A 26,710-nucleotide genomic window follows, 5' to 3' on the forward strand; every position below is an offset into this window, starting at 1 on the left:
TTTGCCCCCGATCTCTTTTCATGGCTAAAATATCTCTTACTTCAAAGATGTTATCGGCCCCTACTGGCTGAGGGGAAGGAGGTGGTACAGAGCGATACTGATTAAGAACTACAGGTTTAAGGAGCAAGACATGAAAGGCATTAGGGACCTGGAGCGAAGCCGGCAACCTCAATTTGTAAGCCACGTTGTTAATGCGTCCAAGAACCTCAAACAGACCGATGTACCGGGGACCCAGTTTGTAAGAAGGCATCTTTAAGTGGATATGCTTGGTCGAAAGCCAGGTAGCGGAACACCAGGGTTCTGGCCAGAAACCACAAAGAACGGTGTTTTAGTGGTGGACTCATTAGGATGATTGTTGTGGGCAAACTCCGCCCATGGCAGAAGGGACACCCAGTTGTCTTGATGGGTGTTAGAAAAGTGACGCAGGTAGGCTGCCAATACCTGATTGGTCTGTTCCACTTGCCCATTGGACTGAGGATGATAAGCGGAGGAGAAATCCAGAGATATACCCATGAGTTTGCTGAGTGCTCTCCAGAATCAGGAGGTAAACTGGACCCCTCGATCAGAGACAATTCGTTGAGGGAGTCCATGAAGTCTGAAGAACTGGTGGATGAAGACCTTAGCCAACTCAGGTGCCGTAGGTAATCCGGGCAACAGGATAAAATGGGCCATCTTGGAGAAGCGATCGACCACTACTAGGATAGTAGTACACCGGAAGAGCGAGGTAAATCATTAACAAAGTCCATACCAGTCTGTCACCAAGGGGCCTCAGGGGGAGGCAGAGGGTGAAGTAGACCGGACGGCAGACTCCTTGGTACTTTGTTCTGAGCACAAGTCATGCAGGAGGCTACAAAATCTGTCACATCTTGACAAAGAGAAGGCCACCAATAGTAGCGTGAGAGAAGGCAGAGGGTTTTCTTGACTCTGACGTGACCCGCAATCTTGGAGGAGTGCCCCCAGTCCAGCATTTCCAACCTCTTATTCTGTGGGATGAAAGGCTTGCCTGGCGGAATGGGAGAGAGTGTCACGGGTGCCACGGTGATAACTTTGGCAGTCTCAATGATATATGAAGGGACCTCTTCAGTCTCAGGTGATTGCAAGGACCTGGATAGGGCATCAGCCTTGGTATTCCTATCCCCAGGCCGAAAATGGAGTTTGAAGTCAAAGCGGGAAAAATACAGCGACCAACTGGCTTGCCTGGAGTTGAGCCTTTGCGCAGACTGAAGATATGCCAAATTTTTGTGGTCCGTGAAGATTATGAATGGATGGACCGCCCCCTCCAGAAGGTGCCGCCACTCCTCCAGAGCCATCTTAATGGCCAGTAATTCCCGATATCCAATTGAATAGTTGCATTCTGCAGGAGAGAATGATTTAGAGAAGAACCCGCAAGGCACCAAGTGACCTGAAGATGTCCGCTGGGAAAGAACCGCCCCAGCTCCGATGGAGGAGGCATCCACCTCTAGGATGAAGGGCCTACTAACTATCAGCCGGTAATTGGGGCTGTTGCAAAGGACCGTTTCAGGGCAAGAAAGGCCTCTTCTGCCTCTGAAGGCCAAACATTTGCTTTTGTCCCTTTTCGGGTCAGAGCGGCGATGGGCTTGGTCACTGAAGAAAAGTGAGGGACGAACTTCCTGTAATAATTGGCGAAACCCAGGAACTGTTGGATGGCTTTTACTCCAACCGGACGTGGCCAATAGAGAACAGCAGATAATTTCTCGGGGTCCATCTTTACCCCGGAGTCCGTGATAATATACCCTAAGAAGGGCAATGAAGTCTGCTCAAACAGGCATTTCTCCAGTTTAGCATAGAGTCAGTTCTCCCGTAGACGTTGCAGGACCAGCCGAACACTCCTCCGATGGGAGGATAAGTCAGGTGAAAAGACGAGGATGTCACCGCCGACGTGACACTTACTATGTACAGGGTGAATTATCAGCAACCTGCCAATCAGTGCTGGAGTGGAGATAAACTGATTAGCCTGACTGCATGTGAAATCAAATACTCTAATGATAATCTCCTGGTGATAAAAGACTGATTGTATTGAAAAGTACAGCGCACAGCCTAATAACTGACACATCCCTGTAATCAGGCTATCAGCTCCTAATATTGCTCTCAGATGACCGTAAATAGCAAAACCTGCTGACAAATTTCCTTTAACAGAAATACTCCCCTTCAAACATCTAAATGCCCCTGTCAGATGTGCCTAAATTGTTGAACAGGAGTAATCAATGTCTGCTATTGTATGCAGGTTCCGGCTTCATAACACAGTTGGCTCTTGCCGTTTACAAAGTAGGCTAAACCGTGAGTTTATTCCATACCTGTATCCAACATGTGGTGTATATCAAATGACTGGAGAGGGTTAATGTGACAATTTTGAATACATTAATACTTACTGCTCCATGAGACCATACATGTTAGCTTAAGGTCAGCTGAACAGTTGCACCAGCAAGTCATCTTATGTGTCTGAGTATGTCCACACTCTCCCTGACAGATGATGTTTAAGGAAAGAATAAATAACCATGTTGAATTACAACACTTTATCCTCCTTGTGATTGCCCAGTACATGCGGCCAGAGGAGTAAGGAGCCTGCTCACTGCACTCTGCCATAAACAAACTGATAAGACTAGGATGGGGCACATTTGGCAAAGCAGCTTAAAAGTGATAAAAATAAGTTAAATAATATACATTTTTTTACTTTTCTATGTGCCTACAAAAGTGATCATCATAATATATAGTTATTGGATACTTTAAATTCAGCAATACAAATATACTTTGCATTGTGTAATAAAATTTTATTATATATAATAAAGGCTCCGATTTATCAAAGAGGATACATTAGAAATCTTGCCTAGAATGCTTTGAAAAAACACACAATTTTTACACAACACAGAGTTATTAAATAATTTGGCCACTTTTGACGTTTTCATGCCAGTATTGGAAACCATGCTAACATGGGTAGAACTGGGAAAAAATTTGGGCGCAATGCTCATCTAATTCATGCCTTAAACATGATTTATGCCACAGGTTTTATTCCAGTCGGAGACTGGAGTAAGACTTGTGGTGAGGAGCACAGAGGCATATCTTAATGAATTAGGCATGTTTCACTCCAACACACCTGCTCAACACGACTGCGGTGAAAAACACCGCTGTAGATGAATCAGGCCATAGAGTATGACAACCTGGATTACACAGTCTTTGATGTATTATATTATTTATGTCCATCTCTTTTTTTCCAGCTCTTACTATAATGTAAATTACATATACTGTAGGCAATCACAATGTTTGCTATAAAATGCATGTTTTATGGTTAGAGAGTACACTAATGGAGTGTGTGCATAGTTTATTTTATTCATCAAGCGCTTTACCCCATGTACAGTATAACCTCACATAAGCAAGTCTGTCAAGGTTAATGATGTCCACACAAACTATCAATTTAAAGCCCACAGTCATCACAAATCCATTCTGGAGATGGCACAGAGGTAAATATAGGCATACAAGAGAGGCTAAATATTCCGGCTTAAAAAAGCCATCTTTTTATTTCAAAGCTATTAGTAACAATAACATCTCAAGCCTTTCTCTTGCATATCAGTCTCCTCAGCAGTTTCTAATCTCCTTGCTTTCAAACTGCCTAGACATTAATTACTTTGAAAGCCAAGGTTACTTTAAATTTAATTCACATAGACCTGGCTCTCCGTAACTTAACAAGAACAGAAACTTACGGAAGCAGAATTTAAAATTTATTCCCTGTATCAGGACAAGGAGACTGAGATTAAAGGAAAATACAGAAATGTTATCAAATCTGACTTTTTTAAATCTTTTTTTGTTAGAAAGTGCTCTCTACTGTTAATTTAGCGTTCACTTCTTAATATAACCAGGACATAATTTAATCTTGCACCGTTCCACATTTTATACTCAGTAAAAATTATTTTGACTTAAAATAAATTATTTAAATTATAGTTTGTAGAAAAAAAATATTTATCAATTACTTTTGCGATATGTTCACAGCCACACTATTTTATAACAGTGCAGCTACCATTTTCAACATGCGTTTTTCTGTTCTGGGTAACTGCTTTTTTTGTTACATATTTGCATATAGGTATTTTGTATATAGACCAGTGCAATAATATAGCAGGGGAGCCTGTTGCTGCAGGTTTTTATCATCTCTGGCTGAAGTGTTTCAGAGACAAACATACCTGACTACCTGACTGCGAACATGTTAGGCTCTAATATATATATATATATATATATACATACATACCAGTTGTATATATATATATAACCTTTAGAACCTGACTGCAAGATTGCCACCAGGTACATTTTTTTCAGAGACCCCTAAACCAGGGACTATAAAGAAAGATGTGACGGGTCACTCATAATCCCCAGCCAGATTCTCCCTGCTCTGCTACACTTGACTGGCAGATCTTTCCTATGTGCGCAGAGACTTGTCAACTACCTAAAGCAGTGTGGGGAGAAGTTGGCTGAGGGTGGTGCCAAACTATGTCTCTATATAGTCCCTAGCAGGTCCTTCATGCCATACTTTCTTTAAAATGTTGATGCATTTTAGACATTTTAGAGAAAAACATACCTGGCTCCAATCATGCAGCCATGTTCTAATTCATGCGGCCAGTGGTTTGGGTAACATGATTTGAATGATAGCATACCTAGAAGAAGGAGTTGTCCAATATTGAAGATCAAATGCACAAGATACGCTGCAAACACCTCCGGTGTGCCATCTGACTTAGGTCTGAGATATTCCAGGCAGTCATCATATTTATAAAATGCTCAAGATGTTAACATTCAGCAAACAATCACTTCCAGCCATGTATACCCATAACGCTCATGAATAATTTATTTTATATATGTTGTATTGTTTTATAATTTTAGTTCAATTGAATGTCCCATTGCATTCCCTTGAGTTTTGTTGTTTTCTGTATTGGATCTGTGTATCAGTCAGAGTACAGAAACTCTGGTAAAATCTGTTGGGATTAAGAAGCATTGCTATGATATGTTCTTCTCTCTACAAACTAGAAAAAAGTTACATCCCAAAGCAAACAAACAGAACAGAAGTGCATTGACTTCCTTTTGCTCAGGCAGATTGACAGAAGATGTAATCATTAAATTGAACATATCTACTCTTAAATACATGTCTTGAATTTTTAGATACTGAGTGATGTCTTTATATGTTACCCTACTTCCTCATTTTCCCTTTGGATGAAATCAGTCTATGAAATGATTCTGCAATGCATTTGCTGTGCTTCTTATCTACAATTGTAACCTATTATCTGCCTAATTAAACATAAGACAGTCAGCCTGTGTTTGGGAGGCCCTATGGATGGTCAGGAGCATATAGAACATTAATTATACTTCCCAAAGATTTATTTTACTCCTGAGTAGGTCATAACAAAAATAAAGCAAAGCTCCAAGGAGTCTTCCCATTTTCCTACCACTGCCAAGCACAGCCATTTTTGTGTTCAAAATACTGTAATAAATAAAAATCATCCTTGAATCTAAATATCACGTTCCATCATCATCCTTCAGGAGTGCATATTGCTGGGAAAAAACATTCACCAAAATACTATAATTGTAAGAGTTGAAGCAATATTGTACAATGCACGATCTAGTATCAAACAATTCTTTCCCATTGTTTACATTAATATAGATGTATATTCATTTAAGTTTAATAATTGTTGCTGAACATTAGAAAGAAGCTGTAACCAAATATATAAAAATTAATGTGTAGATAAACAGTCATAAATAGCAACAAATTGTGTTAAAAGCCATTGGGGTACATTATATCAGTTTTTATTAAAGACATATTTTGTTCAATTTTTCCTTTTTTATTTTTCAATTTTTATTTCCTATTTATAAAACAATTTAACGCTCTCTTGTGTAATAATACCTATATATTTTCAAACTGGTTGTTCTGAAAAAATAAGACAGACGATCTCTCTCCGTTGCTCGATCTCTCACATCTATTGCGGTAAATTAATCCATTGACTAACAAAGCCTATCCCACATATTCAATAGGAATCATAGAACATGCTATTCTGATCATCTTTTTGCAGAAAGATTCTGTCTTCAAAGTTGTAATCACCGACAAAAAACAAAAAAAAACAAAAAACAAATTAATTACAACATGCTTTACTCTGTTAAGTCATAACAGAGGGAATAGCAAGTTGAATTCTTATTTAATGCATCAATTATAGGCTCCCTGCAGGAGGATTCAAATCCTATATTGACCTACTTGATAAGCTTTCTCCATTAACCATACCGCTGTCCTATCGATCTAATGCCGGGGCAAAAATGCCCCTTAGCAGAATTTATTATTTATTGTAAGTAGAGCTCAAAGTCTTGTGAGACTGCCTAGAGGAACACCTTGACAAAGGACTCATTTATCCTTCAGTTTCTTCTGCCTAAGAGCAAGTGTATCACAGAAGAAAGATGGCTCAATCTTGCCTGAAGTGAAATAGGTATAATTGTCATCCACAAAGATTGTAATTTATCTCAATCTAAGGAGCATTTTAATTTATGTAAAAAGATAAGGCAGTGAATAAAAAACTGCAGCTTCTTTTTTTTGATAACTAACACATGATAATTGGCTATTATTAATGCACTGGCTACTGAGAAGATAAAAATGGTGTTTATTTGTTAGCTTGACATTATTGGATTTTTCGATTCTTTTTTTTTTAAATAGAATTCGATCTTTAGCAGTTTACATGTCAAGTACCATGGCTGGTACTCACTTCAGCTTCAAATAAGCCAATTCATTTATAAATATTATACTGCTATAACAAAGGCCACTTTAACATTTGGGATGCTCTTCTCTTAATAATTTGCTTTATGGTGCTCATGATATGTGCTTAGTCAAATGCTCATCGTTTGCCAACTAAACCGCCACTTATGCGAATAGAGTACTATAATATCAATGTAGAGTGCCACATATGCTGCTTTAGGCTTTGCTAAATGTTTGTATAGCCAAATGATACTCTGACTCTTTTCAATGTTTGCTGACAGGTAAAAAAAGACTGGTGTCAAGTTAGATGCAAACCAAGGAATTTGTTAGAGACTGCTAGAATTTGATGGGTCATTAAAAATCTTGGTATCTGGGTACACATTTTTTGTTTTTCATGCCAAAAATTGTATTGAGAAGTTAACCACTATACAGCTATTGCTCAAAGGTTCCATACCTTTAGAGCTAGTCCTTCAGCAATATACTGCCATTTGTAGATGCAAAATTATTGAAAAATGATGGCATATGGCTAAATAAAAAGTTTACATTTTTGTTTAATACTCATCTTTTAAATATTTTAGAACATGTAAGTATGTACAGTTAACGTAAATTAACTGTTAGAAAATCATAAGCAATCATTAGGTCAAAAGCCATATTAACTATAATTGCTATCACTCAAAGTCTAACCGCTGTTTTAATTTTTATTTCTTAAATCAATAGTACACATTAGAGTTGAGCGAAACAGGTCAGTCAAATTCATAAGTCGCCGACTTTCGCTAAAGTCGGGTTTCTGCGATCGAAACCTGACCATAGCGTGAGGTCGGCCAAGAGATCGCCGACCCACACCAAAGTCGCGTTTCCCATGATGCTTCAGCACCTTTTCTCAGCCAATCATCAAGGATGCACACTGGGCAACGTGATGACATCAGCAGCAGCCACCACCATCTTAGAGAAGGGCATTCGTGTGATTGGCTTGCTTTGTGTGGCATCACAGTGGCTATAAAAGCCCTGACCCCTGACCGCCATTTTACTTCTGCCGATCTTAGCATAGGGAGAGGTTGCTGCCGCTGATTCTCAATAGGGAGAGAGTTATGCAACAAAGAAAAAAAAACTGTGCTTCTTCTGATAGTGATTTCAACTGTTCAGTTAGTGTGCAGTGACAGGGGAGGATTTTTGTGTGTGCAGCAGCTGGTGGTTATTAGGCTGCGTTATAAGGCTACCTGATAGCTGCATTGCTGTGTGCACACTGCTGTGCAAACTGCTTTTTTAAAAGCAAAAAAACTTTCATTCTGATTTTCTGCACAGTTACAGAGTGTTCATTTTTTCACACACCGTATAGAGGTGTACGCTCCTCACACACTACTGGCTGGTATCACGGACATATACATGCTATCTGTGTGTGACTCCATAAAAATATAGACGGAGATTTTAAATTTTCCATACACACACCATATAGAGCTGTCGGCTTCTCAAACAGTATCGTATATCTGCTGTTTGCAAATCAATATAGAGACAGCGTGTGTGTGAAACTCCGTAAATACATATACAGACATTTCAAATTTTCCATGCACCATACAGAGCTGGTCGCTTTTCAAACAGTATCGTATATCTGCTGTTTGATCACGGTCAAATCTATACAGAGACAGCCTGTGTGTGTGACTCCGTAAAAAATAGATGGAGATTTTCAAATTTACCATACATACACCGTATAGAGCTGTCTGCTTGTCAAACAGAATCGTATATCTGCTGTTTGATTATGGTCAAATTTATATAGAGACAGCGTGTGTGTGTGACTCCATAAAAAAATAGATGGAGATTTAAAATTTTCCATACATACACCGTATAGAGCTGTCCGCTTGTCAAACAGTATTGTTTATCTGCTGTTTGATCACGGTCAAATCTATACAGAGACAGTGTGTGTGACTCCGTAAAAAAATAGATGGAGTTTTAAAAATTTCCATACATACACCGTATAGAGCTGTACGCTCCTCACACACTACCGTGTACTGGCTGGTATCACGGACAAATACATGCTATCTGTCTGTGACTCCGTAAAAAGATAGATGGAGATTTTCATTTTTCCATACATACACCGTATAGAGCTGTCCACTTCTGATACAGTGCCGTATATCTGCTGTTTAGATTACGGTAAAATCCATACTGAGACAGCGTCTGTGTGTGACTATGGAAAAATAGACTTAAATTTTCATTTTTCCATACATACACCATGTAGAGCTGTACGCTCCTTACTCACTACCATGTACCAGCTGGTATCATGGACAAATACATGCTATCTGTGTTTGACTCTGTAAAAAAACAGACGGAGATTGAACATTTTCCATACATACACCATATACAGCTGTCTGCTTCTCAAACAGTATCGTATATCTGCAGTTTGGATTACTGTCACATCTATACAGAGATAGCGCGTGTGTGTGAGTCCGTAAATACATAGACGGACATTTATATTTTTCCATACACCATATAGAGCTGTCCGCTTCTCGTATATCTGCTGTTGACTCCGTCAAAAAATAGACTGAGATTTAAAATTTTCCATACATACGTTGTATAGAGCTGTCTGCTTATCTAACAGTATCGAATATCTGGCATTTGTCTTACTGTGAAATCTATACAGAGACAGCGCTTGTGTCTCCGTAAAAAATAGATGGAGATTTAAAATTTTCCATACATACACCGTATAAAGCTGTACGCTCCTCACACACTACCGGGTACCAGCTGGTATCATGGACAAATACATGCTATCTGGGTGAGAATCTGTAAAAAATTAGATAGAGATTTTCATTTTTCCATACATACACCGTATAGAGCTGTCCGCTTCTGATAGAGTACCGTATATCTGCTGTTTAGATTACGGTAAAATACACACTGGGAGAGCATCTGTGACTAAGGAAATATATACTGAGATTTAAATTTTTACCTACACCTTATACAGCTGTACGCTCCTCATACAGTACCATATATCTGCTGGTATTTTTGTTACATTTTCACAAACATGAGGAAGTATGGTGGAGGAGGCTGCAACTGTGGGCGGGGGGCAGCTGGTACTGAAGGTGGTGGTGGTGCATCTGCTGGCTATGCCAAAAGCAAAATAGCAGCTAAGGCAGGAGGTGTTGAGCCTGCATCATCATCTGGCACAAGAAGGCATGTAAGGTTCCCTTTTCAGGGAGTAGGAAAACCGCTTTTGAAGCCGGAGCATCAGGAACAGGTTTTGACTTACATTGCCGAAACAGCCACCAGCTCTATTGCCTCCTCTTCTGAACTTTCAAGTCCTGCAAGCACTGAGTCGTCAGTGCAGGGTTTTGGTTAGGAAAAACACCTTTCCTTGTGTCCTTCACCCCGACCAAAAGTGAAGGGTGTGGCAGCCCACACTTCAGATTACTCCATGGAGCTCTTTTCACATACCATGCCTGGGTTATCCAGTCAAATCCTGAATTCCCCAGACCAAGATGAATCTGACATGGAGTGCACTGATGCACAGCCACTGCTAGATCATTCTGCTGGTACATTGACCCACAGCACTACATTGCCCTCGTAGTCTACTGAGCCAGAATCTGACCCTGATGAAACTCAGGTGCCCCTTCCTTCATACTATACCACCTTACACGGTGACACAGAGGAAGGTGCAGATGAAATTGAAGAGGAGGTGATGAATGACCCAGTAGTTGACCCGGATTGTTATCCATTGGGGGAAGAGGGTGCCTCTGGCAATAGCTCAGATGAGAAGGATCCACAGAAGAAATCAACATAGCAGCAGCGGTTATCTGGCAGGCCCATAGCTGTCCAAAAACGTGGAACAAAAACCAAAAGAGGTGCAGGACAGCTTGGCCACATGGTCAAATTAGCACAGCGTACAAGCCCTGAAAATTTATACTATAGTAGGAAGAGTGCAGTGTGGCACTTCTTTGTCCAAAATCCTACTGATGATGCAAAGGTTATCTGTAAGAAGTGCGGACCTTTAGCCAAGGGAAAAATCTCAGAAATTTGAATACCAGTTGCATGCTTAGACATTTAACCACCATGCACTTGCAAGCGTGAATGGACTACAAAACCTCAGGTACCACATGTGCACCTGCTCCGACTGAAGGTAGCCAGCAATGCTCCATCACTTCCCCCACTGTAAGACCACCGCCACCGGTAAGCACACGACGAGCAATAAATGTTGAGGTGTCATCGCAAGGCCAAAGCAGTCAGGGAATCACAATGGTTTTGCAACGAAACACTGAATCTAGTCCATCACTACCAACACCATCACCAACCCCCTCTCTGTTATGATTGGGTCACCGAAGAGGAAAGCAAGACCAAGCTAAGCCACAGAAACCCAGAGAGGTTGGCAACTAAGCGGATTGCAGACCGCTGATCCTATCCACACAACTAACAGTAGCCGTGGAGCGTACCTACGATGATTCTAGACGCCTCGACACAGCCAGAGAACTAAATAACCCTAAAGCAAGAAAGGGGAAATCTAAACTGCCCCAGAGCAGACCCCAAAGGAATAGATAGCCCCCAAACATATATTGTCGGTGAGACAAGATGAAAACACAAACGCAGGTAGGAAAATAGGCTGAGCAAATGATGGGGCCCAAACTAACTAGACAGGACAGGAAAGGAATGACACTGTCTGCAATCACGCAAAAAACCCTGCAAAAAATGCCCAACACTTCTGATAGAAAAAACACTTAAGTCACTAGACTTCGCCCACTATATCAGCACTCTGGAATATTTTGAAAACAGAGAAAAGAGAGGCCAATCTAATAAGGGACAAAAACCAACTGGCACAAACAGTAACATAAGGATGGAAATTCAGCACAGCCCCAGAAGGGGCTGGCTGACCACACAAAACTGAAATAGACAAAACCAAATCAAATTAGAACAATAGCAAAAGAACCCTTAGCTTGAGCATGCAGGGACTCAACTGGAAACTAAGACCTCAGCAGGCAGGAAAGAATCACCAGCAGGGATAGAGGGAGTCGGTTGTCTTAAATCCAATCAGAAACTCCAGATGTCCAATCGTCCTCCTCATTATCAGGTGGCAGACCTCTGTTAATTAGATCAGCTCCATTACCTCCTGTAACCACTAGAGGGAGCCTGGAAAGAGAACTCACGACCCCTCTGTCAATGTAACCAGCTCTACTACCTAACCAAAGGTAGGCCAGAAAGTGAATTCACAACACCTCTCTGTCCGTTCGGTCCACAGCTAGTTCCCCCATATGCAGCTTTCAAGTCCAACTCACCCTAGCAGACACTCTGAGTAGGACAAGAAAGTACTCATCCTCTCATCCGCGTACAATGGCTTTGAACGCCTACATTGCCAAACTGATCTCATTAGAGATGATGCCCTTCCGTTTGGTTGAAAGCGAAGCGTTCTGAGAGCTCATGGCCTACACTGTCCCACGCTATGACCTACCCAGTTGGCACTGCCCTCCACCTGCATTTGAAAGACGGCATTGTCCATGCACTCAAACAATCAGTGAGTGGAAAGGTGCACCTCACAACAGATGCATGGTCCAGTAGGCATGGCCAGGGCTGTTACGTGTATATCACTGCACACTGGGTTAATGTGGTGGATGCAGGCTCCACAGGGGACAGCGGCGGTGGAACAGTGCTGCCTAGCCCACGGTATAGGAAAGAGTTGGCTGTAGGCGTTTGACCCTCCTCCTCCTGAAGCGAAAGCTTGTCAACAGAGCGCAGATGCATGAGCACTCCATCCGCAGCTGCCAGTGTTGCACATGAGGTGTCCCACTATCTGACAGCTAGAGGTAAGCGGCAGCAGGCTGTTTTAAAGATGATGTCTTTGAGCGACAACAGACACACCGCGGAGGTACTGGCCGACTACATGCAGCGACAAACTGAGTCATGGCTGGGCAGTCTACATCTTGAGCCAGGCAAGGTAGTCAGTGATAACAGCCGGAATTTTGTGGCAGCCATAGCAATTGCAAAACTCACACACATACCTTGCCTGGCTCACACTTCGAACCTGGTGGTGCAGTGCTTCCTAAATAATTATGCGGAGTTAACAGCCCTGCTCCAAAAGGTGCAAAGACTGTGCTTGCACATCCGTCGCTCGCCCGTACACTCCAGTCGTATGCAGAAGCTGCAGCGATTGCTCCACCTCCCCAAGCACCGCCTAATCATAGACATTGCAACAAGGTGGAACTCCACCCTGCACATGGTTGAGAGGCTGTGCGAACAGAGGCAGGCTGTAATGCATTTGTGGGAGGATACACGGGCAGGCAGTTAGAGGGAAGACATGGAATTGTCGGGTGTGCAGTGGTCAAAGCTGAAAGACCTCTGTAAAGTCCTTCAGTGTTTTGAGGAATTCTCACGGCTGGTAAGCGCAAATGATGCCATCATAAGCATGAGCATCCCACTTATGCGTCTGCTCATGCAAAGTTTGACACACATTAAGGATCAGGCATCTGCAGCGGAGGAGGAACAGTTGGAGGAGGAGGGAAGCCTTGATGACAGTCAGCCATTGTCTGGTCAGGGAACTGTCCTGAATGAGGTGGAGGAAGAAGAGGAAAAGGAGGAGGAGGATGAGGGGGATGATTATTTTGGGGAGGAGGATGCTTCTCTGGGGCAAGAGAAAATGTTGGCGTGGCAACGTCAGGTACAGGGTTTGTGCGTGACACGAGGGATGTGGATTTGCCAGAAAGTGCTCATCCACCCACCACTGCCAGTGCATCATTGATACCTGGAACATTGGCCTACATGTGTGATTATGCCTTACAGATCCTAAAAAGGGACCCCCGCATTGCCAAAATGATGAAGGATGATGACTACTGGTTGGCCAGCATCCTGGATCCACGCTATAATAGCAAATTACACAACATCATGCCACTGGGTAACCTAGAGATAATATTGGCTAACAAACAAGCAACTCTGGTAAACTGTTTGCTTGAGGCTTTCCCAGCACACAGCAGCGGTGCTGGTTGTTCCACGAGCCATAGTGGGCACAATAGAAGAGGTGTTCATGGTGCACACAGCCGAAGTGTCATTGGAGACAGGGGTTTTATGACCATGTTGTGGACTGATTTCTCAAGTACCACTCACACGACTGGTAATACTGCATCGATTGCAAGTGACAGGAGACAGCAGTTGTCAACTATGGTTACAAACTACTTCTCCTTCCATATAGATGTTCTCCCTCACAAGTCATTCCCCTTTGACTATCGGGCCTGTAAACTGGACACCTGACCTGAATTGGCACAATATGCCTTACAGGAGCTCGCTTGCCCTGCTGCTAGTGTGCTATCTGAAAGAGTCTTCAGTGCTGCTGGATCACTCCTGACAGAAAAAAGGACCCGTCTGTTGACCCAAAATGTTAATGATCTAACCTTCATTAAAATGAACCATGCATGGGTTTCAAAGGATTTTGTCCCACCTTCCCCTGATGACACATAGGTTGCCAGAAATTTGACTCGCTTTTGTCCTCCTCTTCCTCGGACTTGTCAAATTCCTCCATTTGCAGTTGCTGAATGTACAGCCTACACATCAACATATGCCATTTTTTAAACCTCCCTAACTGGGCTACCCCCCCCAAGGGCTGGGGTCACCACCTGGCGCACCCAGGCAAGTGCCGTTACTCTGAACAGGTGGGTGGGCCCACTCTTGGCTGACGACACTGGCACAGCTCCCCTCATAGTGCAATACAGTGTCTCTGACGGTGGGGGGCCCACTCACCGTCAGACACACCGGCATGCTATGAGGGGCCCTGTGCCAGTACCATCGCCCATGAGTGGGCCCCCCTGCTTGCTCATGGCCACAGCACTTGCAAGTTGCAATACTTACCTCTCCCTGCTCCACTGCTGTGTATTCTGAACCAGGATAAATCCTTGACACGGATGGCCACTACAAATTTGGTGAACAGATCAATGATGGTTAAGATGTAGCTATGGCCTGTCCTGCTGGCCTCTACCTTCAGATGATCAATGGCTACCATTTGTAATGGATGTCAACTCACAATCGGATGCAGTGGTGCTTTATGATCAGCTTTCACAGTTTTCCTAGTCACAGACGTGTGACATTCCTGCCACCATTTTTCAATGTCTCCTCTCATGCCAATCCAATAGAATCACCTACGGCCTGTGGCTTCTGTCTTTTGCACTCCAAAGTGACCAGACACATCATGATAGGCAGTGAGGACCATGTCTACATCTCTCCCTGTGATCACAATTTGATGGAGACGAGTAACGGTGATGGGATCCATGCTACTGTGATACAGCAATCCTTTCTTCACAAATAACCATTTTTGCTGTTTCCACAGACAAAGTAATTGAGGGTCAGCATCGTCTCTGCAAAATCTACCGGGAGGTTTTCCCGTGATTAGTAATTCCCAAATTTCTGCAAACACTCGACTTTCCATATGTACTTGTATCCATCTAATTTCCAGTAGTGGAGAGTCTGGACTGGCTTACCGAGACTGAATTATATACAAAGATTTAAAAGTACCCCAACAATGTAAACTGGTGTACGCGTCGAATACATTTCCCTTTTTCTACTTTTTACATTCTGGTGTAATCCATACTGAGCCTGTGAGTGTCTGTGTCTCACTCCGGAAATATAGACGAAAATATACAATTACCCCTAGACTGGATACACCTGGTATCTGCTGATACAGTACCTTTGTTCTAAATTTTTTATTATGGTATAATCCATACTGAGTGAGCGTGTGTGGTTTCCTCCTTCTATATATACGGAGATAAAAATTTTACCCTATAATAATAATAATAATAATAATAATCTTTATTTATATAGCGCCAACATATTCCGCAGCGCTTTACAGTTGAACAGTTTCAAACACAACAGTCATAAGTAACAACGTTAACAATACAATAATTAAAGCGAAATAAGACGACCCTGCTTGTGGAGCTTACAATCTACAATGAGGTGGGGGAGATACAAAGCATAGGTTTGTATTTACAATGATGTATTTACAATGACGGTCCAGCCATCTTCAGGGGGTGGGGGTTAGATGGAGATAGTGAATGGGCTACACACACACAAACATAACATGACTTTGATTACTGAATGTCAAAGGCCGCTCTGAACAAATGCGTTTTGAGCGAGCGCCTAAAACTATGCAAATTGTGGATGATCCTAATATCTTGGGGTAGAGCATTCCAGAGGATTGGCGCAGCACGGGAGAAGTCTTGGAGTCGGGAGTGGGAGGTACGGATTAGGGCAGAGGTTAGTCGAAAGTCATTTGCAGAGCGCAGCGGTCGGTTAGGCCGATAGACAGAAATGAGGGAGGAGATGTAAGGGGGTGCCGCACTGTGGAGAGCTTTGTGGGTGAGAACAAGTACTTTGAATTGTACCCTGTAATGAATTGGCAGCCAGTGTAACGACTGGCGAAGAGCGGACGCGTCTGAGTAACGATTAGCCAGATGGACAACCCTGGCTGCTGCATTAAGGATAGACTGGAGAGTCGAGTGAGAGGGAGGCCAATTAATAGAGCATTACAGTAGTCCAAGCGGGAGTGGATCAGGGCGACAGTGAGAGTTTGTGTTGTTTCAATGGTGAGAAAAGGGCGGATTCTAGAGATGTTCTTTAGGTGTAAGCGGCATGAGCGGGCAAGAGATTGTATATGGGAGGTGAAGGAGAGATCGGAGTCGAACATAACACCCAGACAGCGTGCCTGCTGTCGGGGTGTTATTATGGTGCCACCCACAGAGAGGGAAATGTCAGATTTAGGGAGGTTAGTAGATGGTGGGAGCAGAAGAAGTTCAGTTTTGGAGAGGTTGAGTTTCAGATAGAGAGCAGACATGATGTTGGAGACTGCAGACAGACAGTCAGTGGCGTTCTGTAGTAGAGCGGAGGTAAGGTCAGGGGATGATGTGTACAGTTGTGTGTCATCAGCATAAAGATGGTACTGAAAGCCAAATCTGCTGATGGTCTGTCCAATTGGGGCCGTATAGAGAGAGAAGAGAAGGGGGCCAAGGACTGAGCCCTGAGGTACCCCAACAGTGAGAGGAAGAGGAGATGAAGTGGAGCCAGAAAACAGAACACTGAAGGAGCGGTCGGAAAGATAGGAGGAGAACCAGGAAAGAGCAGTGTCCTAATGCCTAGTGACCCTATGCTATATACAGCTTCTATCTTGTTATACAGTACCTTTGTTCGACATTTAGTATTATGGTCAAATCCATACTGAGTGAGCGTCTGAGGGTGACTACGGGAAAATCTATATGGAAATTTAAATTGTACTCTATAATATATATACAGTGGGGCAAAAAAGTATTTAGTCAGTCAGCAATAGTGCAAGTTCCACCACTTAAAAAGATGAGAGGCGTCTGTAATTTACATCATAGGTAGACCTCAACTATGGGAGACAAACTGAGAAAAAAAAATCCAGAAAATCATATTGTCTGTTTTTTTTTTCATTTTATTTGCATATTATGGTGGAAAATAAGTATTTGGTCAGAAACAAAATTTCATCTCAATACTTTGTGATATATCCTTTGTTGGCAATGACAGAGGTCAAACGTTTTCTGTAAGTCTTCACAAGGTTGCCACACACTGTTGTTGGTATGTTGGCCCATTCCTCCATGCAGATCTCCTCTAGAGCAGTGATGTTTTTGGCTTTTCGCTTGGCAACACGGACTTTCAACTCCCTCCAAAGGTTTTCTATAGGGTTGAGATCTGGAGACTGGCTAGGCCACTCCAGGACCTTGAAATGCTTCTTACGAAGCCACTCCTTCGTTGCCCTGGCGGTGTGCTTTGGATCATTGTCATGTTGAAAGACCCAGCCACGTTTCATCTTCAATGCCCTTGATGATGGAAGGAGGTTTGCACTCAAAATCTCATGATACATGGCCCCATTCATTCTTTCATGTACCCGGATCAGTCGTCCTGGCCCCTTTGCAGAGAAACAGCCCCAAAGCATGATGTTTCCACCACCATGCTTTACAGTAGGTATGGTGTTTGATGGATGCAACTCAGTATTCTTTTTCCTCCAAACACGACAAGTTGTGTTTCTACCAAACAGTTCCAGTTTAGTTTCATCAGACCATAGGACATTCTCCCAAAACTCCTCTGGATCATCCAAATGCTCTCTAGCAAACTTCAGATGGGCCCGGACATGTACAGGCTTAAGCAGTGGGACACGTCTGGCACTGCAGGATCTGAGTCCATGGTGGCGTAGTGTGTTACTTATGGTAGGCCTTGTTACATTGGTCCCAGCTCTCTGCAGTTCATTCACTAGGTCCCCCCGCGTGGTTCTGGGATTTTTGCTCACCGTTCTTGTGATCATTCTGACCCCACGGGGTGGGATTTTGCGTGGAGCACCAAATTGAGGGAGATTATCAGTGGTCTTGTATGTCTTCCATTTTCTAATTATTGCTCCCACAGTTGATTTCTTCACTCCAAGCTGGTTGGCTATTGCAGATTCAGTCTTCCCAGCCTGGTGCAGGGCTACAATTTTGTTTCTGGTGTCCTTTGACAGCTCTTTGGTCTTCACCATAGTGGAGTTTGGAGTCAGACTGTTTGAGGGTGTGCACAGGTGTCTTTTTATACTGATAACAAGTTTAAACAGGTGCCATTACTACAGGTAATGAGTGGAGGAAAGAAGAGACTCTTAAAGAAGAAGTTACAGGTCTGTGAGAGCCAGAAATCTTGATTGCTTGTTTCTGACCAAATACTTATTTTCCACCATAATATGCAAATAAAATGAAAAAAAAACAGACAATGTGATTTTCTGGATTTTTTTTTCTCAGTTTGTCTCCCATAGTTGAGGTCTACCTATGATGTAAATTACAGACGCCTCTCATCTTTTTAAGTGGTGGAACTTGCACTATTGCTGACTGACTAAATACTTTTTTGCCCCACTGTACTTGCCATCTTGTTATCCAGTACCTTTTTTTCAACATTTTGTATTATGGTCAAATCCAGACTGAGTGAGTGTCTGAGGGTGACTCCGGAAATATATACTGAGATTTCAAATTTGCCCAACACTGTATACAGCTCTACGCTTCTGATACAGTACCCTTATTTGCTATTTTGATTCTGGTGTAATCCATAATGAGCCTGTGAACGTCTGTCTGTTACTCCGGAAATATATTTGGAGATTTAAGATTACACCAACACTGTATACAGCTGTTTGCTTGTGATGCATTGCCCATTTACTGCTTTTTATATTCTTGTCTAATCCATACTGGGCTGAGAGCGTTTGTGTCTGCCTCCTGAAATATATAAGGATATTCAGAATGTTTAAACTATACTATATATACCTTGTATCTGGTGATACTGTACCTTTTTCAACTTTTTTTATTATTGTGTAATCCAAACTGAGCCTGTGAGCATCTGTGTATATGGGGCTCATTATTCTGTATGGCGCACCATGTGGTGGCCATAATACTGTATGGAGTAATATACTGTCCGTTTTTTGAGCTAATGTAGAATTTAAAATAGATATCAGTCATGTCATGTAAGAAGTGAAGTATTTTTCATTGTACTATACCTACATTTCTGTGCCGTATTGGAGGATCATGAATTGTGGTAAGTGCTAAAGGGGCGCACTGACGCTCTTTGGCCCGGGGCACACGAAAACCAGGAGCCAGCCCTACCCCCCACAGTTTTAGCCAAATAACCCCCAGTTTTCAATGCATAACTATTATTATAAAGTAAATTAAGGTTGACAAGCTTAAATAATAAGAATTGATGTTGTTGGCATTGAAATGGGCACTGTAGGTGTGTTTATTGTCCTCCACTCCCTGCCAACTTTGCTTCCCCATTGACTTGCATTGCGTTTTGTGTTTCAGTCTGACCTCCGACTTTTCCCTATAGTCGGCCGATTTCGTTCGACTCGACTTTTGAAAAAGTCGGGTTTCATGAAACCCTACTCAACCCTAAGAAAGGAAAAGTCTCTCATCTCTAGTACACATGAAAATAAGTAACTTTGTAATATATCTTATCAGAAAAATCTGCTTCTTTCTCTGCTAAAATTGATCAGTCATTACCAAAATTCTCAACTCTAAGGTAAAATATGTTTTCAGTGAAGACAAATGTTCCCTTTACTGAGATAGGAAATGGCAGCTGCTATGGATATAATTCTATGTATATGGAAGGAGGAAGGAGCTAGAGACAGACCTGTTCCCGCCTCCTCCCCATCCTATCTAGATTTAATCTTATTAGTTGCACCTGCCATCTCCTATCTCAGTAATGTGAGAGTCTTTCTTCCCTGAATACAAATTTTACCTTAGAATTAATAATTTTTAATTTTGATATTGACTGAATTCTGGCAAAGAAGCAGTTTTCTCTGATAAAATATATTACAAGTGTAGAAGGAAAAGTTTTTTGAGGCACTTCGCTCTCACGGGTGTGATCCCAAAGGAATGTATGATCAAAGCATACCACTGGCTGATTTCTGGGGTAGTGATGAGACCACTTTTATTTGTATAAAAATATATTTATTCTAATTTGTTTCTGGATACTGGTTAGATAAAGTAATAAAGTGACAAATAAAAAACATAAAATTACACGTTTGTGTCGTATGACCGACATATTGTAGCTAACAAACGCATGTGACCACATACACAATAATATGAGAATTGCAGCTGAGCTCCTGCATATGTGTGGACATTGTTTTAGAGATCCTCAGATTCACCTGTTTTGACCCACAGTTTATAATTTTACAGCAGGAACACCGCTTGTTTCCGCATTGAAAAAACATTAATCGTTTCCCCCTTGGTTTGCACGAACCTGAGTGCTAAATTATTTTAATTGTTTTCTCCCAATTGTAGGTTTTGGGAGAACAAATTCTTTCTGTCCTGGATCTTTTTTTTTATAAGATACCAATATTTGTTTAAAATCCCCCGAATTGTTTGATTGCTCCTATTGTATGTAGTAATAATACTGTATTTCCATGTATTTCCAGAGGAGTGCTTTGATCATACTTCCATTTGGGATTAAATCCGCGAGAGGGAAGCGCCTCCGAAAACTTTTCCTTCTACACTTCCACTTGGAGTTGTGGATAGAGCAGGACTAGTGCAACTCCATGCATTTTGAATGGACGGCAAGCCACAGGATTGGATCCCTATCATCTCTAAATTCTAGCATAGCATTATGCCTATCTCACCCAACCTTCAGAGGTGTGCACTTATATACGGACTTTTATGTTTTTTATATACCGCTCAGGTAGCACTCTCTTGTTTTCTCTCTCCTTCCCTTAATCTCCTGCAAAAAAACTTTGCATCTAAAATATATTACAATGTTTCTTATTTTCAAGTGTACTATTGATTTCGGAAATAAAGATTAAAGCAACTGTTACTCTTTAAGAACTGCTGTAAGTTGAAGCCTAAAACATAGCTTCATTACTGCATTGTTTGCTAATTCCTATTTTCTAAAGTTATACAGCAATTTGAGATGAATGAATCATTTCGATTTGAATTAAACTTTTATTGAATTTTATTAAATTCAAATTTGAGATTCGATTTGAGTGAACTGTAAAAAACATGCCACCCCTCTTTTTTACATATGGACTGCATCCACCACATAAGGCTGACATTACTGCAGGGGCTTCACTACAGTGCTTTGCAACCAAACATATTACATGTTAGAGCACAACCAACCATGAGCTACTATCATAACTTTTGTTAAAACTTAGACTGGGAATGCAGCAGTTATTTTAGGGATACTTTAAGATAATGAGAGAATATAAAGGGAATCTGTTACCTATTTTTTCGTATATAAGATGCGGCCACTGCCATCAGGGGCTTATCTACAGCATTCTGTAATGCTGTAGATAAGCCCATGATGTAACCTGAAAGAGAAGAAAAGCGAGTTATATTATACTCACCCAGGGGCAGTCCAGGTATGGTCCAGGTCTGATGGGTGTTGCGGTCCGGTCTGGCACCTCCCATATTCTAGCGATAATGTCCTCTTCTTTGCTTCCCATCATGACTCCAGCACAGGCACACTGCTCTGCCCTGTTGAGGGCAGAACAGAGTACTGCAGTGCACAGGCGCCTGGAAAGGTCAGAGAGGCCCGGCACCTGCGCACTGCAGTTCTCTTGGAGCCGCGATGGGAAGCAAAAAAGAGGACATCATCACTAGAAGATGGGAGGCACCAGACCGGACCGCGACACCCATCAACCCAGACCAGATAAGCTCCTGATGGCGGTGGCCGCATCTTATATATGAAAAAATAGGTGACAGATTCAATTTAAGCGCTCTTAGCTCAGCAAAAGACATAGTAAGAAAACTTTGGAAAAATACTCCAGACACCAATGTCTTATACATCTGCAATAATGCAAACTTTTATTTGTTGGAAAAGAAAGATAGAAATAGGTGAGACTCAGTGTGATTAATTAATGATTTGATGTAACAGTCATCTGATCAGCTGCATTTAAATTATTATTAAACTTTTTTCTTCATTCTTAATATATTAGAAAGCAGAAGCAAAGCAGGACATTCTTTTTAGCAGAAAACAATCAGAAGTCAGTGTCAATGTCAGAAGATGTACTTGCTTGTCACAAGCTACTATACTGAGTTTTTTTATTTCTAGTGTAATCCTATTTGTGCTACAAATCTAGTGATAATTGTTTTTAAAAATGTAAAAGAACATTTATAATTTACTTGTCATATTTTAGATTTTTACACACCACAGTGATACAACACCCACTCGCAGTTGTTGGCATCTTGGACATGTACTTAAAGATGAACTCTCATCAAAGTTTTTGTCTTCTTAATAAATTTCAATCATCATATTATATGGTACTGTGTACTTACAATTGCATATTTTGCGCTTCTACCCAGTTAATTCTTTTTTTCTCTGCTCTACATATAAACAGGAAGCCTCTTTTCCCCACCTGAGACATCCTCATCTTCAACTATTGAACCTGCTGCTCTGCTCCTCCTCCTTAACAGTGACTTTTGCAGTGATGACTAGTGCATGGAAAATACAGTAGACTTCCTGCTCCTACATAGAGCTTAGTAGGATTCAGCAAGTCTGTTTTTAATCAAGTGATGTCATAAAGCTAAAGGAAAAGAGAAGAGTTAGCTGTGTAGAAAAGCAAAATGAGCAGATATATGTACACAGTGCTATATAGTGTGAGGACTGCAATATATTAACCCCTTAAGCCCCAAGGGTGGTTTGCACGTTAATGACCAGGCCAATTTTTACAATTCTAACCACTGTCCCTTTATGAGGTAATAACTCTGAAACGCTTCCATGGATACTGGTGATTCTGACATGGTTTTCTCATGACATATTGTACTTCATGATAGTGGTAAAATTTCATTGGGAAATAACTTGCGTTTATTTGTGAAAAAGATGGAAACTTGGCGAAAATTTTGAAAATTTCGCAATTTTCTAACTTTGAATTTTTATACCCTTAAATCACAGAGATACGGCACACAAAAAACTTGATAAGTAACATTTCCCACAAGTTTACTTTACATCAGCACAATTTTGGAAACAAAATTTTTTTTGTTAGGAAGTTATAAGGGTTAAAAATTGACCAGCGATTTCTCATTTTTGCAACACCATTTTATTTTTACGGACCACATCACATTTGAAGCCACTTTGAGGGGTCTATATGATAGAAAATACCCAAAAGTGACACCATTCTAAAAACTACACCCCTTAAGGTGCTCAAAACCACATTCAAGAAGATTATTAACCCTTTAGGTGCGTCACAGGAAGTTTTTGAATATTTAAAAAAATGAACATTTAATTTTTTTTCACTAAAAAAATACTTCAGGTTCAATTTTTTTTATTTTACCAAGGGTAACAGGAGAAATTGGACTGCAAAAGTTATTGTGTAATTTGTCCTGAGTACGTTGATACCTGATATGTGGGGGGAACCACTGTTTCGGTGCATGGCAGACCTCAGGAGGGAAGGAGCGCCGTTTGACTTTTTCAATGCAAAATTGGCTGGAATTCAGATCGGATGCCATGTCGCGTTTGGAGAGTCCCTGATGTACCTAAACAGTGGAAACCCCCCCAAGTGACCCCATTTTGGAAACTAGACCCCCCAAGGAACTTATCTAGAGATGTAGTGAGAACTTTGAACCCACAAGGGCTTCACAGAAGTTTATAACGTACAGCGGTACAATTAAAAAATCATATTTTTTCAAAAAAAATGATCTTTTCACCCCCAATTTTTATTTTTCCAAGGGTATCAGGACCCTAAAAGTTATTGTGCAAGTTGTCCTGAGTACACAGATACCCCACATGTGGGGGTAAACCACTATTTTGGCGCATGGCAGAGCTTGGAAGGGAAGCAGCGCCATTTGACGTTTTTGGCTGGAATTGAGATCGGACACCATGTCGCGATTGGAAAACCCCTGTTGTACCAAAACAGTAGAAACCCCCCACAGATGACACCATTTTGGAAACTAGACCCCCCAAGGAACTTATCTAGATGTGTGGTGAGCACTTTGAACCCCCCAGTGCTTCACAGAAGTTTATAATGCCCGGGCGTGAAAATAAAAAAATCATCTTTTTTCCACAAACATGATCTTTTAGTCACCAATTTTTTCATTTTCCCAAGGGTACAAGGAGAAATTGGACCCCAGAAGTTGTTGTCCAATTTGTCCTGAGTACGCTGATACCTCATATGTGGGAGAAAACTACTGTATGGGCACACGTCGGGGCTCGGAAGGGAAGTAGTGACGTTTTGGAATGCAGACTTTGATGGAATGGTCTGCGGGTGTCATGTTGCTTTTGGAGATCCCCTGATGTACCTAAACAGTGGAAACCCCCCACAAGTGACCCCATTTTGGAAACTAGACCCCCTAAGGAACTTATCTAAATGTGTGGTGAGCACTTTGAACCCCCCCAGTGCTTCACAGAAGTTTATAACGACTGGGCATGAAAATAAAAATATCGTATTTTTTCAACAAACATCATCTTTTAGTCCCCATATTCTTTATTTTCCCAAGGGTAACAGGAGAAATTGGACCCCAAAAGTTGTTCAATTTGTCTTGAGTACGCTGACACCCCATATGTGGGAGAAAACTACTGTATGGGCACACGTCGGGGCTCGGAAGGGAAGTAGTGACGTTTTGGAATGCAGACTTTGATGGAATGGTCTTCGGGTGTCATGTTGCCTTTGGAGAGCCCCTAATGTACCTAAACAGTGGAAACCCCCCACAAATGACCCCATTTTGGAAACTAGACCCCCTAAGGAACGTATCTAGATGTGTGGTGAGAACTTTGAACCCCCAAGTGATTCACAGAAGTTTATAATGCCCAGGCATGAAAATAAAAAAATCGTATTTTTTCCACAAACATGATCAATTAGTCTCCAATTTTTTTATTTTCCCAAGGGTAACAGGAGAAATTGGACAGCAAAAGTTGTTGTCCAATTTGTCCTGAGTACGCTGATACCTCATATGTGGGAGAAAACTACTGTATGGGCACACGTCGGGGCTCGGAAGGGAAGTAGTGACATTTTGGAATGCAAACTTCGATGGATTGGTCTGCGGATGTCATGTGCGTTTGGAGAGCCCCTGATGTACCTAAACTATTGAAACTCCCCACAAGTGACCCCATTTTGGAAACTAGACCCCCCACGGAACTTATCTAGATGTGTGGTGAGCACTTTGAACCCCCAAATGCTTCACAGAAGTTTATAACGCCTGGGCGTGAAAATAAAAAAATCTTGATATTTTTGCCCCAATTTTTTCTTTTCCTAATGGTAACAGGAGAAATTGGACCCCAAAAGTTGTTTTGCAATTTGTCCTGAGTATGCTGATACCCTATATGTGGGGGTAAAACACTGTTTGTGCGCATGGCAGAGCTTGGAAGGGAAGGAGCACCATTTGACTTTTTCAACACAGAATTGGCTGGAATTGAGATCAGATGCCATGTTGCATTTGGAGAGCACCTGATGTGCCCAAACAGTGGAAATCCCCCAATTATAACTCCAACCCTAACCCCAACACACCCCTAACCCTAATCTGAGCCCCAACCCTAGCCCTAACCCTAGCCCTAGCCCTAACCCTAGCCCTAACCCTAGCCATAACCCTAACCCTAGCCCTAACCCTAACCCTAGCCCTAGCCTTAACCCTAATGGGAAAATGGAAATAAATACATTTTTTTAATTTTATTATTTTTCCCTAACTAAGGGGGTGATAACGGGGGGTTTGATTTACTATTTATGGCGGTTTTTATGTTTGGCGGCTGTCACACACTAAAAGACGCTTTTTATTGTAAAAATAGTTTTTGCATCACCACATATTGAGAGCTATAATTTTTACGTATTTTGACCCACCGAGTCATGTGAGGTCTTATTCTTTGCGGGACGAGTTGACATTTTTATTGATACCATTTTCGGGCATGTGACATTTTTTGATTGCTTTTTATTCCGATTTTTGGGATGCAGAATGAACAAAAACAAGCGTTTCATGAAATTTTTTTGGGGGGGTGCATTTACACCGTTCCGTGTGCGGTAAAATTGATAAAGCAGTTTTATTCTTCGGGTCGGTACGGTTACAGCGATACCTCATTTAGGTCGTTTTTTATGTTTTGTCGGTTTTTTGCAATAAAAACAATTTTATATAAAAAATAATTATTTTTGCATCGCTTTATTCTGCGAGCTATAACTTTTTTATTTTTTTGCGGATGATGCTGTATGGCAGCTCGTTTTTTGAGGGACAAGATGACGTTTTCAGCTGTACCATGGATATTTATATGCGTCTTTTTGATCGCGCGTTATTGCACTTTTTGTTCGGTGGTATGATAATAAATCATTATTTTTTGCTTCGTTTTTTATTTTTATTTTTTAAGGGGTTCACTAAAGGGGTTAACTTTAACTAATGGGACAGTTTTATAGGGCGGGTCGTTATGGTTTTATTGTTTTTTTTTTATTTTCAAATAATTAATTTATTGGGGAATATTTTTTTTTTTTTTTACTAATTTATTTAGCGATTTTTTAAAAATTATTTTTACACTTTTTTTTTTACTTTATTACATAGTCCCAGGTGGGACATCACTGTCCTGTGACAGATCGCTGATCTGTCACAT

At 41.5% G+C, this 26,710-nt stretch overlaps 1 protein-coding gene across 6 annotated transcripts in view; it reads right to left on the reverse strand.

Annotated features, from left to right (window-relative positions):
* Positions 1-26,710, reverse strand: part of ADGRB3 (adhesion G protein-coupled receptor B3) — a 1,461,501-nt gene that overhangs the window by 1,075,966 nt on the left and 358,825 nt on the right. The gene's annotated exons all lie outside the window — the stretch shown is intronic.

This window comes from Dendrobates tinctorius, unplaced genomic scaffold (assembly GCF_039654945.1).
Source record: "Dendrobates tinctorius isolate UK_male_01 unplaced genomic scaffold, ASM3965494v1 ptg000024l, whole genome shotgun sequence".
NCBI classification, from domain to species: domain Eukaryota; kingdom Metazoa; phylum Chordata; class Amphibia; order Anura; family Dendrobatidae; genus Dendrobates; species Dendrobates tinctorius.